Here is a 17,167-nt window from a genome sequence, read left to right as displayed (position 1 = left end):
CCTCAAATATGAATCAACTCATTGTTGTCAATCAAGACCTGTCAGAAAGGTTGCAGTGGGAAAACATGGCATACAGAATAAGAGACTTTGGTACAAATAGAAACCAAGCCAAGATCTCTTGAGTCTCAGTCTTAACTTTAAGTTCAAGACTCCCAGTTGCCTCATATTTTGCAGATGTTTATCTATTTAGCAGGAGCTAGTTACTACAATAGGTGTTAAATCTAGCACCTGATGACATTTAGCTTATGAAAATCTACACCGTTATATGTTTGCATTTCTGGAGTACTCACATTACTTCACCAGAATTGGTGCACAATGGTAAAAAGATATCAGTGTTTAAAAGGGCTAAAAGTCCATTAATTTAAATTACACCAACTCCGTTTTCTGTAAACAGACCCATAAATGAGGAAAAATTGACAAAAGTACTGCTGAGGCTTAATTACTTTTTTGGAAACTACAGTATGCAAAGAACATTGACAATTTTCCATTTTTAGTGAAAAATAGACAGGTTTTCTGCCAGGGACAATGATCTCACTACACTTAATTAACTAATAACTCCTGTGGTGATGATTTTTCCTTCAATGAAATGCTATTTCTATGAGTTGCTCCATCATACCTGTCAAAAAGTGCAGAGAAAAAGCGTGCAAGAGTGACTTATGTAACACTTCAACTCTCTAAGTCCTAAATCCAGGATTATATTTGTCTTTTTCTTTACTAAATTTACAAGCAGCCTGCTGTTGCAACAACTGTTATGGAAGAGTAATCCCTAAGGTGGAGAAATTAAGAGTTTTCCTTGGCAAATACAGTTAATTGAAAATAACTTAAGTTCAGCTAACTTCTGCTGAGCTGATGGCTATTTTTCACTGGAATTCATTTAGATTTTCTGGAGGACTTTGAAAAATTATGGGACCTTGGGCCATGGCAGACATTCCTGAGAACTTCAGTATTTGAAATATCACAAAACAATTAACTGATTGTCCTTAAAATTATAGTTTCTATATAATTTTGAGAGGGGGAATGTAGTTTATTTGTATAATTATTAAATGAAATAAACTAAAATAAACTGCTTCTGTATCAGTCTGAAGTTGATTAATTTGTCTCTAAAATACTGAAATAATTTTTCCTTCAATTAAACAACTTAAAACCCATATTTCATAATAAACTTAAAATATTATATTAGAACTGTCAAAATAAGATATTTGGATTCATATTTTTTTTAAAAAAGTATATTTTAAAAATTTGAAAATCCTTTTTTTCTTATAAATGTCCTAATAATTTCTATTACTATAAAATTAATTTTGGAGACCAGATTGCCAGTAATTGAAAAATACGTCTAGCTCTGTGGACAGGACACAAGAAGCCTTCATAGAAGCAGGATACTATATTATTTTTTCTTTTTATTTTACTTGTTTTGTAAATATTTAATAATTAATTTTTTTTTCCCTCTGTCTCTCTCTGTTCCACTGAGCTTTTCCAGATGGAACTCCCTTGTTAGGAAACAGAGAGCTTAGTTCTTTGTTTCATATAACTCTTTTTTTTACTCTTGATAGCACTGTTCTAGATCAATGATGTCCTTACAAAGAAACCAACAGACCAACAACCCCTTAATCTGTGTTTATATGGTCACCCAGTGCTTGCCATCATCTCTAGATGCTTAATACAGAGCACATTATCACTGTGCTCACTGCTGTGAGGAGCCCAAAAGCTGATTCCAAACAAGGAAGGTCTAATCTTGCCCAATGTACAGATTTTCTTGGAAGAGTTCTAATGTGGCAGAGCATTCAGTTCCTATCCTGTTTTACTCAGATTGAGATTGTGATTATTAACTTCTCTGCACATAGATTTACCTTCAACTCAGGATTCTCAATAATCTCCTGAAAAGCAAACAAATCTGTTTTATCCATCATTTCTGCCTTGCAAAAATATCACTAAATCACAATATGGAAACTTAACTGCTGGTATACTCTCCCTTGCTCTTCTGACACCAAGTATTTAAAAATAATAACCATGGATTGCCTTAGTTTGTGATATTGTATCTGTCTTCAGTCAGTCTGAATTATTTTCACTATTATTATTTCCAAGATGGAAGCAATGTATTTTTTGACTTTGCAGCCTTGCAGTTCAGTCAAGACTCTATATCAATGCAAGGGGGGGAAAAGTCATTAAGGATTAATTCTGGAAAATGGTAAATTGAATTATTGATTTCAAGGTTTCCTGATACTTTGCCTGATCCCAGAAAAACATAATTTGTCCAATCTTGAAAAGCTTATAAGTCTCTTTCCATTACATAAAATAAATGTTTTGTAAACAGGCTGAAAGAATATTTTATTTTGTCATGTGTAATTATGTGATTGTGTGACATGTGTAGCTCTCTGTAACTGTCCATTAACATCCAATGTAGCCCTCCATAATGAATCTTTAATGAAAATAAAAAGCTTTGTTCTATTATGCCTTAAATGAAGTCATAACACCTAAAATGAAGGCAAAAGGGATCCTTATCATACATTGCTTAATTCTTGCTGATATTCAGATTCCCAGGCCATGAAATTTGCTGAAGAATATGTTCCTTTGCAGAAAATTATGTTTAAACAGAACTCCAAGTAAAAAAGTAAATATTACTAATTCCTTGATATGAGATGGAAGCTATTGAACAAATCTACTCATTTTCATAATTCACTTGCTCTAACTCTATCTAACTTTCAATCTCATTGATGTCGACAGGGGACTATAGTTTATCACAGAAACCATCCTTTAAATTTCCTGTAAGAACACATGTACTGCTTGGAACTCCACAATTTTGCTTTCCTTGTGAATTGCCACAATTGATACAACATGCAGAGAGGTGATAGTGCAGGAAACAACATAAAAATTAATGAAATACCTTCTAAAAGCAAACTCATACAGCATTAACATTATCTTTCCAGCTGTGTGTTCAGAAAAAATGCGACAGGAATTGTTTTCAACCCTGGATAGAGTAATAACATAGATGACACCCCAAGGAAGCTCCCCAGCAGTCCACACATCAGGGCTTAGACTGAGCTTAGCAGGAGCAGGGTTCTCCACATGGTTCCCCTCTGCTTCTGCTTAGTACAGCTCACTGCTTTGTTTCTTGACTGTCTCATGAACTCATGCTTATTCCATGAGAGATTAAGTTTTAAAACAAAGAGAACAAGACTGTTCTTAAGGACAAACCTAAGATTTTTAGAAGAATAATTGGCTAAAACCAACCTGTATATATGAACCCTAGAAAATAAGTTTATACTACATATGCCTTATTATTTTAAATACCTGAAGTTAGGTAATATTAAACTTTAAAAAAGGGTAATTAATAGATTGGTTTTGGAGAATAAAACCCCTCTTGGTTCAGCATAGTACAATTGAGTTGATTTAACCTGATCTGTTTTTATGCTGATCAACCTCAGCACAATACTCATGCAATAGATAAAACCAGACAAAGTCTGAGCTGTGCCTGCACCTTGTGTTTGACAGAAGCACTATACCTTTGTGAAGTGTATTTCCAGGAGTGCTAGATGAAGTCTGAGATGTGAGAATACTTATTACGCTACAGAAAATGTGTGAAAAGTGCAGCTGACAGGAAAACCACTTGCTTTATTTTTCTTTCCTAGGGAACTCAAACATTTTCTTATTCTGTTGAGGAATACAGTTGGAAATGAGAAACTAGACATGGTGTTAAAGAAATGCTTGTGTGAGGGGGTGTCATGGTTTAACCATATCCATCAGCTCAGCCACAGACACCTGCTTACTCACTGCCTCAGTGATGGCAGAGAATCCAAAGAGAAAAATTAGGAAAAAAATAATTAATTCACAATGTCTCAGTGGTGTTCAGCCATCCCCAGGAAAGCAGGGCTCCATCACATGCTACTCAGGAAGATAAATTACTTATCTCACAATATACCTTTCTCCTCCCACTTCTACCAATGTTTTACTGCTGATCATGATGCCATGGGGTGTGGAATATTATTTATATGACTTGGAGTCAGCTGTTCTATCTGTGTTCCATTCCAGCTCCTTGTGCACTCACAGGTTCCTCACTGGTACAGTGGAATGAGGAGCAGAAGAGGCCTTGACACTGTGTTAGAGCTTTCAGCAGTCAAAAACCATTTCTGCATTAGCACCACAATATCCAGTACAAGTCCAAAACACAGCCATATGCAAGCTACTGAGAGGAAAATTAACTCTATCCCAGGCAAAAGCAGCACCAGGGAGTAGCTTCTCAGCTCTCCAGAGATGCCTGCCCTTTTTCTCACAGAACTGTTACATGGGATGTGCTCACTCTGCCAAACTTAGTACTTTAGTCCTAAATACTGAGCCTTTGGGGACTGCACTTCAGATTGCTGTTGCTTCATTATTCTTTCCAAGGCTTCCTTTCCAAAGGGCCAGGAATGAGGTCTGGGTGGAGCTGCAAGTCCCAGAGCTTCTGTCTTTTGCTGAAGCTGCCTGTCCTGAAAATCATCCTTTCCAGCTTGTGCTTCCAGGATTCCTGTACATTATGCAGGATACAGAGGGACTCTTCTTGTCCACAATTTGAAAGAAAACCTGCAAGCAGGCTGACTCAAAACTGTGAATTAGATATTTACATATTCCATTACAAGAACTGGATTTATTGTCAGAATCAGGTTCGTTCCCCAACATGTATCAGGTAGAGACACAAATGTTGAGAATGCAGGCAAGTGTGCTTAGCATTAGGTGTCCCAGGCCTGTTGCACAAGGAATAATATGCCAGGAATTTGGAGTAATGTGAAGCTTTCCTCAGATTTCAGTGTAGGTTTGCTTGCTGAAAGCTCAGGAGGTTTTCAGTGAAATATTTTATAATCCACCAATTCGTATTTTCCAGCGAAATGCTGTTTCATCACAAAATACCTCTGTGGTTCTTGTAGTATATGATCTCCTTATAGTGCTGTCTCAGCTTTAGCTGGTGAATAGATAGAGAGGTAAAACAATCTCCAATGTCAGATTGAAGTTTGGGTTGTTTGTTTGTTTGTTTTTGTGGCATCTAGGGTTGTGTTGTTCAAGACTGTGCCCTTGGACTTTGCATTACCAGCCACAATGACTGCTGCTCCCTGAGTTCTAATGCTGTTCCTTTGAAAAAAGTAAGGCTCCATTTCATTTTTTGTTGAATTCACACCTGGCCATAGTAGCTTAATGCCTGCCACAGAAGTCAGTGTCACTGCAGTAAAATGTATCTACCTAAATGGATGTGCTTGAGAGTACAGACAAGAGTTGCATTTTTTTCTCTTAACTAAATGTGATCTTTTAATTTTTGTTTTATGATGGTGACTAGTCTTTTAAAATGTACTATCTGCAGAATGAGTGCTTTCTCCCAGTCTGAATTTTGTTGTCTTCAACACAAAGTTGCACAGTCTGACATTTGTGGGCTGTTCACACCACATACTGTTTTCAATTGCTTATGCTGCCATCTTTTCAGGCTTCTGTGCTTTTTGCTTTTTATGGCTTCAGGGAGTCTTCTAATAGCATCCTTATTATCTTCCATTATTGTCAGGAAAAACCAGTTGCAGAACTTTGGTCATCATCCCACAAGAAAGGCAGGACTCTAAGTAGTGCAGAGAGTTGAAAAATTTTAAAACAGATGTGCAAATCAAGACTGGAATTCAGGTATAAATTGTCTTCTAATGTGTTGGTACCTCTGTTTATATGCCAGTAAAAACCTGAAAGGATAATGTTGTACTAGGAAAACAAGTGCAACTTGAAGGTCTAGAGTAGTTTCTTTATAAACACATCTTCATGGATATGTGTGCCTTTCCCAGCTACCATGGGTAGATTTGCATTTCACTATTCTAAAGCTTAAATTTATCATTAAATCCATCTCAGCTTTTCACATTACAGAGCAGCTCTAACACTGGACATACTCTCAGCCCATGGCACAGAAAGGCAAACTATCAATGAAAAAAGGTGAAGGGGAACTTCATTACTGTGCACTTATCATAGTGCATAAAGGGACTGGTACTTGTAACCTGGTATATGAGAAATTGCTAAATTGTAGTAATTTGAAAATGTATTGAAGTCCCAGAGTTGAACTGGTTTATGGTTGAGGCACTTCAGGCTCCTTAGCCTAGAAGAAAAAGTGGGCAATTTAATATCATGATACTCTAGCAGTTCCTAGTTCCCTTTTAAAACAATGCTTACAATCTACAAAATTAAGCTCCACTGGTAAATAAAAAAGGAAAGTTTATTCTATTAATAATTTATTTGCAATAGAAAATGTTTCATTTTTCTAAAAATATTGTGCTGTGACTTCACTTCTGATTGAAATACATCCTAACATCATGATTTTGTGTTTCTAATAAAAGAGGTTGACTTCTAGGATTTTTTTTAATCTTTAATTAGAAACATAGCGATTGAATACCATGTTAAAGGCATAAAGTAATTTCAAAACTGATCAGAACAATTTAAAATCAAAATACAGTTCAGGATTGTCTGTATCTAAACAATAAAATGAATAAATATAGTGCATCCACCCCTCCTCTACCCTGATCAATTAAAATGAGAATAAAGAGATGTGAATATTCTGGCAGAAGCAATAGCCATTCAGAATTTCTGGGTTTAAATTGCTGAGAATTAGTCCCCATTTCAGGATCCCTATTTCTCTCTATACACACTTATTTAGATGTGGTTTTCCCTTTCTTCCTTTTAATCATTAGGTGGTAAAAAAAGACCAGGCACTATATAAGGATTTTTGGACTTAAACAGGTGAGAATGGGCATGAAATCAGATTCAATACTAATAAAGCACCTTGCTTCTGAAACTTAAATCTTGATCATAAAAATCATAAAATCTTGATTTTAATAAATATGTTGGGTGAAAATGCAAGGGAGAGAACTGCTCTTGATTTTACCACCTTTGTAACAGTGTAACTTCATTGACCTAAGATTTACAGTGGTATAAAGTAGACAAAAGCTACTCCCCTTGATTTTATTATGAAAAAAAATATTTTTGTCATCAAAAAGTATTTGAATGCCTAGAAGTTACTCAGGATTCTACATTCCTTTTACTCTCAATTTACTTAGCAATTTTACTTACTCTCAATCAGTACTTAGCAACCTGAGAGTTTATATTTTAATAAACATAGATTTGTTAATCAGCTGGATACCTTTAATATTTTCATCCTGTGTGTATGCTTTGCTCCTCATGACCACATATTAAGAGGTTAATTCTTCACTATCTCTCAGTCACTACAGAAGGTACTCCATGAGCCACTAAAATTGTCTTTGAACAACACAGTTCTCAGCTTGATTACTTGGGCAAAGCAGTTCCCTCCCTAAAAAAAAAAAAGTATTCAGTGTGTTCTTATTTTTCCCTTCTGTTCCAAGAAGTAGTTCAAACCTCCAATCAAAATAGATTTAATCATGTTTTTTGGCTTTTCCCAAATTTGGACATAGGGAATGAGTTCAGCGTACAGAGCAGAGCTACTCTTCAGGGCAGCTCTGAAATGGTGCACACATCTTTCCCTCTGGGTGTCCCCCTGAACATTTTTTTCACAGTGTATGTTTGCATGACTGTGGATACTCTCCTAGAAATATTGTCCTCTGCAATGGGATACTTGATCTTTGGGCTGATTTGGATGCAGTGTCTTTATGTTATACATGATAAATTACCAAGCAAACCAAAACTTTTTATGAGTATTTAGAGAGGTAAAAGTTAAAGAAAGGAAAAGTGAAGGTCTGCAATAAGTCTTAAGAAGAGCTTGACAAAGTCCAAGACTGCAACATAAAACTAAAATTCCCCAGAGGAAAAAAAAAAATTAAAGAAAAAAGGGAAGAAGAAAATGAAGGAAGACATAAGTAAGGGAAAGCATTATGAAAACTGTAAATCAAATTTAAGTCAAGATACCAGTGATGCATTTATATTATAAGGCCAGTTCTCATTATGGTTAGAGTTGTCAAGTAAAGTGTAATTTTTCTTCCTTGCTTCCAGTTTGTATCAGAAAGCAGAGGAAAGAGGGGTAACTTCCTCACTTGATCTGAAACTATTCTTTATGATCATATTTATAAAGCAATTACAGCTATGGGAAAGGAGTCACATGATATTCTTCATCTATAAAAATAACTCTAATATGTTTACAGCATGTACATGAAGAAACAACTTCTTTCCATTTGCTGACAACAGAGTGATACAGCAGCCTCCTGTCTTGGTGAACAAAAAACAAAACCCAAAAATACAGCTTATTATTTATACAAGAAAGAAGACCTAGATCAAAAGGTGTCATCCTCAATGTCAGTAGCTGGGTTGCAATCTCAGCTCCTCTAATACAGGTGCAGTAAGAATTGCTATTCTTGTCACATTTGTAGTTGTGCAGAAATTCTGGAAGACTTACAAGGACGCACCACAACAACTCTCACATGGCCTGCTGCAGAATTTTCTTGAAAAAAGATGTAGAACTACTGGTCATATTTTGAAGGAAAGTATTTTTTCTGGTTGAAAAATGTCATTCCATTGAATGCAATATTTTTTAAGGAAATAGATTTGATAAAATCCTAGGTAAAGAAAACAAAACAAAACTTCAAAATTTAACAACAAAAACTTGTTTAAAGGTTTTGAAAATAAAAAATAAACATGTTAGTTTCAAAATGCATAGCCTAATTTGAAAAAGATAAGGATTTTGGTGGCATGACAGCAGATGAACTAGAATCATATTTTAATAACTAGTTGGTAAATATGCATGTATATTTCTAGACAGTTTCTTGAGAGAATTAAATGTACTAAGACAAAAAGACGCAGGGAAAGGAAGAGATAGAAACAGAGGCAGATGTAGAAAGACGGAAAAGGAGGGAAAATATTACTTGCTGAATATTTTTCCAAGACAGAACAATAATTTCCCTTTCTGGACAGCTCTTGAAGTGATAAATGCTTCTGTGCCCCAGACATAAGGCATTTCTTGATCTTGAAGGAAATATATTTGAACTGAACATTGTTGAGAAGAAATGTTTCCACAAATATAAAGGAAGTTGACATTGCTGACAACATCCACTTAACATTCATTCTGTGTTTGTCCCTGAAAGTGAAATAGAGCTGGGATAAGTTTGGTGGGTCGCCACAGCAGGCTGAAGGAAGGAGGCTGCCCATGAGCATGGCATAATACAGAAACTACTGCTGGGCATCTGATGAGAGCAGGAATATATAGCCACATGCCTTCTTTCCTGAATACATTTCTTTGCACAATAAAGACAGTGATGAATTTATCTGATTTATATTTGCTGCAAGCAGAAATGAAGACTTTGTTCCAAAACTCATATTTTTTGGGGGAAAATCCAGTCTACCAAGCCTGGATGTTGAGTTTTAGGACTATAAATAGTGCTGCATCAACAGCCTACACTGATAAAATGGCCTTGAATAGATATGACAAGGACTGGAGTGTTAACCTAAATGTTAGTGTCTGTGTGTGTAAGGATGGAGAGAATTAGAGTCTGGCTTCTCATTGTAAATAGATAAGCCTCAGAGTAGTTTCCTGAGGGAGATATTTGTTAAGTACCTGACTTCTGAGGTAATTGCATCCAATTGTATCCAATTGTATGTACATTCCAATTGCACTTCAAAAATACTCTGTGACAAAGACAATTTATGTGAAGAACAGCAATTTCTAGCAGTGACAGAAAAGTCATAGTTCTCCTCACTTAGCTCCATACTGTATTTTAATTTTTGACTGTGGCCAGGGTTACTGTTCAGGATGTCAGTCCCAGGATTTTGTAGTAAGGAATACTCTGACGCCTCTCCTTGAACTTCTGTTATTGGCATAGGTAAATTTGTGGAGTCCTTGGCCGAGAGGCTTTAGGAAAGCATAGCATTCAAAATAGCACAAACCCAAAATGTTTTCTCAGTGAGCTAGTTCAGAATAAATAAAGGAATGTTGTATTAAATGTCCAAATGAAGATAAAACTCACACATGGTAAAATTTAATCACATCAACTAAATTAAGGAAAATCAAATTTAGGTGTCTGTCTTCAGAGGCCAGTCATCTCTATCTCCTTTTGTCCTTCAGCAGAAGGAGGTTGACACCTCCAGAGAGAGAAAGCCTGCTGAAGGCAGAGCTTAGATTTCACACTGTCTGTTCAAAAGATAGAAAACCCAGCAATTAACCTGCCCTAGTTACATGGAATTAATTCAGAATGAGCCATCTACTTTCTTTCCATGAATAATAAAGGGTGTTCAGAGAAAGCAGTTTCCTAATTGGACAACTAAATTAGATACTAAAAAGAAAGAAGAATGAATATCCCAAATAGGAAGCAATTCAAGCACAACTGCTAACTTCTGGGAAAAAACAAATAAACAAAAAGCCCTCATTCACATTCATTAAATGTGTTAGTCAGGCTTATATCCTCGAAATAATCTAAAAACAACATAGGGTCATAAAGAATGATAGATGACAGACTCTTAGTCCTGCTTATATTTGTGAACATCTGGATCACTGCAGTTATTTCAGCAAGTATGCTTTGCAATAATACTATGAAATATAAGTAGGACCTTTCATAATATTAAGTGAATATTGTTTTCAGGATGGGCGTGGGTTCTGACACTCCAACCTCACACTGTGAAAGAAAGCAGCTCTGAAGTTGTAGAAAAAGCCATAAAAGCATTACATAGCTGATGTACAACCTTTCTGTGACACTGGTGGAAAAGATTCTAACACATCACTCTTACCTGCTAAATAATTATCTACTCATAAAGGTTGAGGGGCTGTGGTCCATCAGGTAGAGCCTGAGTCTTTTAACATGTGTTTCCACAGGGAATGATGAGGACAAGTTGTTTCTAAAACTCCGCACCTTTACTTAATTGTATATAGTTTTTAGACTCAGCTGTAACTCAAAAGAGGGTAAGAAGCCTAGGTGTCCCAAATAGGACATTTTGTTAAGCCCTTTCTAAAAAAAATGTGTCTTGTTCTAAAAGAGTTTGAAGTCCTGTCACATCCACAAAGATATCTTTTGTGTCACTTGTACAGAAGGCCAGAGAATTAAATTCAACTCCTCTGTAGGCTCAAAATGAGTCAAATTTTCAAATTTCATTTTCCAAAGGATTAGATCACTAATCAGAAAATTTCAGGCTTTTCTAGAGGTCAAGATTTTCCTATGTCAAGTAAACCATTAATTGTTTTGCACAGAGTTTATGGAAATATTTTTCTTCCTTCTTTTTTGGGTTTTTTTTCATTCCTTTTTCTTTATTTTTTCTCTTTTTTACAGAAAGTCTGTGAAGCATAACTAAGAGGTAAATATTTTCTTATTATGTTTTCAGGTGGCAAAAGTTTTTAAAAATTTAAGAAACACAGTTTCTCTCAACTTAATCTTAAGAAAAGTCATCCTTGTAATGTTTATTTCCCAGGGAGAAATTAGTGACTTGCAATTCCAGCAAGAAAAATTTTTTCTGTCTTTCTTTTCCTTTACTCAGCTCTACTTAGTGCAGCATTGCCAGTCCCCAGTGTGTTTGTCAGTAGCTTGAAAGTGAAAGAAAGATTGCCCAGACAATGTTGAATTGGCAGGAATTGAAGAAGATATTAACTATTAATCTAAGTACAGAAAGACTTATGTTAATTTAAGTATCTGGTCTAATAAATAGAAAATATAGCCCAAACAGGTGAAACTGAAATAAATATGTTTTGAAGCAATAGATAAACAAAATTTATTTATTATAAAATAAATTCTCCTGATAAAGGAATAGGATTTCACAGTTTCAGAAAACTCTCCAAAGCCTTTATCTTCTGAAGGATATAAACATTGTTAGGGAGGAAATTACAAGAGGAATATGAGAAATCAGCATTGCTTATCATCAGTGTGCAAAGCTACATTCCTAACTTCTAAGAGTAAAATCCTTTTGCAGACCTGCTGGCACTGATAAGCAGACCTCACCAGGGCTTTCATCAAATTTATCCTCAACGCACAGAGAGACAGTGCTAAATTTTTGAGCACAGGGCTTGGACAGAACTCAAGTGTTCCTAATGTTCCATGAACATAGAAAAAAATAGCCTGAACTGTAATAAGAGTCAAGCATATATTTTTTTTCCCCTGATAATGATGCCTGGGGCTGAGGATAATTGCATTCCCTAGCAGGATCCACTTGTTGACTTGAAGGAGCTAAATAACCAGCAAGTATCTTCCAAATCTAAATTACTTGATAGCAATCACCATTTCAATCATTGTACAGCCTGCTTTTATCCAGTGCAGGTGAAGTGATATGAGCTTACAAAAAGACTATACCTTGACTTTTGTACAACCAAGATATGTCAAAGAAATAAAGAATTCACTTGTCTCTGAACTCCATCATCTGTGAATTACAAACAAGAGGTGAGCAATGACCAATGATGAACAACAGCTAACAAATCCTACTAAATCAATGGGCATATGGTGCACAGTGCCACATATCCCAAATTTTCAAGGGAAGAAGTACTCCAGATGAGTACAAAGCACTGAGGATAGAGGGGCGTGTCCTCAGATAGATCCAGCCAAGCTACTGTCAAGTTGTGATCCAGCTCTGCTCCTTGGCAAGGCTAAATGACATCAATATTTCACTAATTTGCTTCTACTGATTCCAGTTCTGTAAACAGCTTTCTCTGAGCTGTGTTCCATTGCCTGCTATTCTTATGCTAAAGATTATTTAGATATTTAGTGACTGGTGAAATGAAGAACCAAAAATCAGGTTTAAGTGAAAATGGACAATGGAGAAGTTTTTGGTCCAATACTTGTGCAAAGGCAGCCTTGGAGTTCAGTGCCTCCATGGAGTATATTGGCTTTGGTTTAATAAATTCACACATTTTATTACGAGTGGACATGGCCTCATCTTCAGCTGTAGACAGCTACTTCAACTCTTCTTCCTTTTATTGAGCAGCTAACACAATTACCTAGTTCACAGCATTTTAAAACACATCAATTTACCCTGAAGTCTCTAAGAATTTTACATGTGTTCAAAGTCTTTAAGATGCTTGACAAAAAGTTTCAATAATGTTGGTAATCGGTGCCCCATGTCATAAACCACTGTCTATCTGGCTAAGGGCTAGCACACTTTTAAGAGTACCAGCCTCTACCTGATAGCTTGTGAGGACCTGTGTGCTTCTGTTTGACCTTTCAAAAGGCCTTGGCTCTGTAGAGAAGACACCAGGTGACAGCAGCATTGCTAAATATCAATTATGTCATATCACACAATCATGTAAGGCACATGAGCACCTAAGCATCTGCCGCCCCACTGTAAAATGGTAAATAAATACATGGAAAGGCAAGTAAGGGGAGTAACCACCTAAATACTTTATAGTCCTGCCATGTATTGCCTCATCCATAATGCAAGGGAAATTTGTGATCAGAGCCTGGATGTGCCCAATCTTACTGGGAAGGCAGTAATTCAGAAATGAAAAGCTGGAATACAATTAAGAACATTCATTGATATAGGTAAGATTACAGTACAAATAATAATGTTACAGGCTGGGCTGTGTTGATGAGGCATTCTTAGAAAGAAATAAAATATTCCCACTATGTCTCACTTGAACAATAAGAACTGTGCCACAGACCAGCAAAGGCACCACTACTAACTATGTCCTTTCAAAACTCAGAATTGGTTTGGCTGCAAAATTTTTGCAGTGTTCAAAAATTTTCAATTTTCCAAGAAATTTAAAGGCAGAAATATTTTGAACTGTAGCAAATAATCATATTTGCAAAACTCAAAATATTTTCTGGTTTTGTCTTGAGAAATATGTATTAGGATTTCAGGGAAGATGAAGGAGAAAAAAGTGATTTGACAATGTATCCCACAATATTCCAATTTCCAATTGTGCTTCTTCAGTCTGAATGGGTGGACAACAAGATTGCCTAAAAATATTGCATAATCATGTTGGAGTGTGGAAATTAAGGGGACATTATCTACATGGACTTTGGTAACAATGCTGGGACTGTCTTATTCAATACCTTTGTGAGAGATCAGAGTGCATTCCCATCAAATGGCAGATTACATTGCTCTAGTGGGAGTAGTAGGTGGGCCCTAGGGCTCTTCTGCCATTCAAAAGCGTCCAAGACTTGCTGGAGCAGTGAGACAGCAAGAACATAAAGACCAATAAGGATAAATTTAAAGTTTTTTACTTGGGAAGAAAAATCCCCTGCAACAGTGCAGGCTGGGCACTGACTGCCTAGGAAGCTGCTGTGCAGGAAAATTTTTGAGGGTCCTCCTGGGCTGGACTGGAGTTGATTGTGGGCCCATAGTTTTCCCTGGAAGCAAAGGGATTAACAGCAACCTGTACTGTAGGCACAGGGTAAAGCCTGGAGATCCAGGGAAGGAACTATTCTCTTCTACCCCATATTTGTGGGGTCATAGGCACCTAGTGCCCAATATGGGGCTGGTCACTACAAGGAGGACACTTTTTAAACTGGTGATAGTTCAGTGGAGGACACCAAGATGATAGGAACAGAAACATTTCTCAGGAGAAACTGGGAAAGCTGGTTTTGTTCAGCCTGATGCAGAGGCAGTTTTGGAAGAAACCAACAGCCGCCCCACTGACCAAGGGGAACCTCTCTAGAACCTGTAGCTGAGCTCTTCTCTTCAGTGCATTAAGGGACAAGAGACAATGTGTAGGAATAGAAGCAGCAGAGGTACAGACTGGAGAAACTTTTCCCCATGAGGACAGATGAACACTGGTATCACTAAGACAGAGATCTTTTGTAGTCTCCACCCCTGGAAGTTTTAAGGTGTTACTTATATGAAGGCATGAGAAATCTGGTCAAATCTCTTGAGGACCCTGGTCAGTTGAATAGGTTGTTCTAGAAACCTCCTGAGGAATCTTCCAACATGCATTATATTGTGATTCTATGATTCTCTAATTTACAATGTAAAAGAAAATTATATGGTTTTTGTCATAAAGAATAGAGAGGTCAAAATGCTCCATTTCAATTAAGAAATAAACCTTTGCTGAGTTTGAAAAATTTATTGTTTTTTAAAATTTCAATCCATATTTCACCAAAACGAAATTCCCTAAAGAAGTTTTGATGCTGATGGAGCATCAATCTTGGATGAAGGATGGTCCTTTAGGAAATCTTAGAATGGTTCTTGAAGGAGTTATTAGCATCAGGAGAAAAGAACTTAGTTTGTTGTGGTTTATTGACATAGATTGGAAGTGATCACTGCATGAGAAGGGTACTAATCTTAGAGAGACACAGGAAGACAGGAATCTGACAGTGGACAGCAACACATTTAAGATTTAACTTGTCTTTGCATAACTTGGCTGCATTGTTTTGGGTTTTTTTTGTTTGTTTGTTTGTTTCTGTTTTTGTTTTTCTGTTTTTTGGGGTTTTTTTTCTGAATCACATCTGTTAGTTCTTAGTGAAATCTGTAGGAAAACAAGTAGGAAATTCCCAGTCCAGTGGCTGCAACTCTTTTTCTTCATATGGCCAGAGGGAGGAAAAAGAGTGTGTTGAGGTCTCCCTGCTTCATTTACAGTAATGAGGGACCCACAGAACAGCTGCATTCACAAAGTAAAAAATAATATTTGTTTTTGATTAAATTATTAAAGCAGCTCTGTGACAGAAAATATTAAAATATTCTTTCTAAAGCAGTTCAACAGTGCTTCAGAAAAGCTGGCTGGAATAGCTTTACTCTTAGTCTTTTTCTTTAGACTTGGCCTTCTCCACGATGTCTTTTTCTCCTATTGTTCCTGCTGGAGCTGAGTGGGAAGAAAAGCATCTCTAGGTCTATACTGGAGCAAGTCAGAAGCGTCACATTCAAAACATAACAAACTGACTGTTCAAAGAAACTAATTTAGAAACCTCTGTTATAACTGTAAGGTTTTCAAACAGTCAAAGCTGAGAGGCATCTTTCTAGGCAGTGGTCTGTCCACCTGCTGGAGGAATTTTCCTCCCTACCTCTTCTGTAGTCACAAAAGAGGAATGTGTACGTTTTGAGAGGGGTTTCTAATCCACTTATTCTACATGGTCATTTTAAGATAAGATTAATTACCATCTGAAGACAGAAAACTTTAAAAAGGAAAAATACCATTATTTAAATACCTTAGGATTGTTCTTGTGTGTTTTGGATTTATTGATGTCATCAAACAGATAAATGAAAAAAAATTTCTTTCAGTTTATATTTGTTTAGCTAATCCAAGTACGTTACAGGTGGATTTGGCTGTACACAGGTGGTAATCATTTATGAGCCTGAAATAGCAGGAGATAAATACAAAGAGCCCTGCATCTGAGAGACCTGTACAAATATATCGGTCACTTTTCTTCAGAGCTATCTGACTTGTCTTTGTGCCTTAATCAATAAAGTTCTCAAATGATTAAACAAGTTGATTTGTCCATTGGTTTTAGAACATGTCCTTGCTCCTAACTCTTCAAAGTCAAATAGAGTTTGCATGTGATATTATATTATCCTCTAGAAGGCTTTTTCTTTCCTGCAGGAAAAATTATCTGTTGCCTGATAATCTTATTTTCAGTAATAGCTTATATGCCATTACCAGTGATTTTGACAGAATTTTCTTATGAAGACCTGGGGGTTTTTGGTCCTGCTTTGTTTTTTTCCTAGTTCATAAGCAGTTAATATTGAATATATGCATGCCTTAGTTCTTTGTTTTAAGTACTATTTTAATGATCACTGTTGTGTGTTCACCTTGTCCAAAAGCTAAGCACCCACCAAGCTTCTTGCTCTTTTCTTCATTAGTGGGGTGGTAAAGAGAGTTGGAAGAACAAAACCTGAAAACCTATGGATCAAGATGAAGTTTTATAAGCAAAGCAAAGCTGTGCAAAGAAGCGCACTCAATGAAAAGTTTGACTCCATTCCTCCTTGTATCATGTTCTAGTGAGTATTTGGATATAAATCCCACTCCTACAGTCTTTTCCTTGGATATATTTATTTTCAGACTGTTTTTATTTTTAGGTTAGCTTAGATAAAATCTGTAATCATGATACTGAGTAATTCTTATTCCTTGGATTCTCTGTGTGTAACATGCACAATATATAAACCCTAATTGCTTAGTTTAGGTATTTGAAGTACACCCTGGGGAGCATTTGCCTGAAGGTATTCTAAAATTCTTACATTCCTTATGAGATCCAGGCTTCATATTTGGGGTTAAGAGAACCTTTAAGCAACAGGATGTCTAAAACTCAAGCTTTGGAATTTTAAATTTTAATTCCTACTGTGGATCTAGCCTCAAGGTATTAGATAATCTTTT

The sequence above is a fragment of the Lonchura striata genome, chromosome 1, assembly GCF_050655825.1.
Source record: "Lonchura striata isolate lonStrDom1 chromosome 1, ASM5065582v1, whole genome shotgun sequence".
Classification (NCBI taxonomy): Eukaryota; Metazoa; Chordata; class Aves; order Passeriformes; family Estrildidae; genus Lonchura; species Lonchura striata.
Note: the sequence above shows the minus strand (reverse complement) of the source record.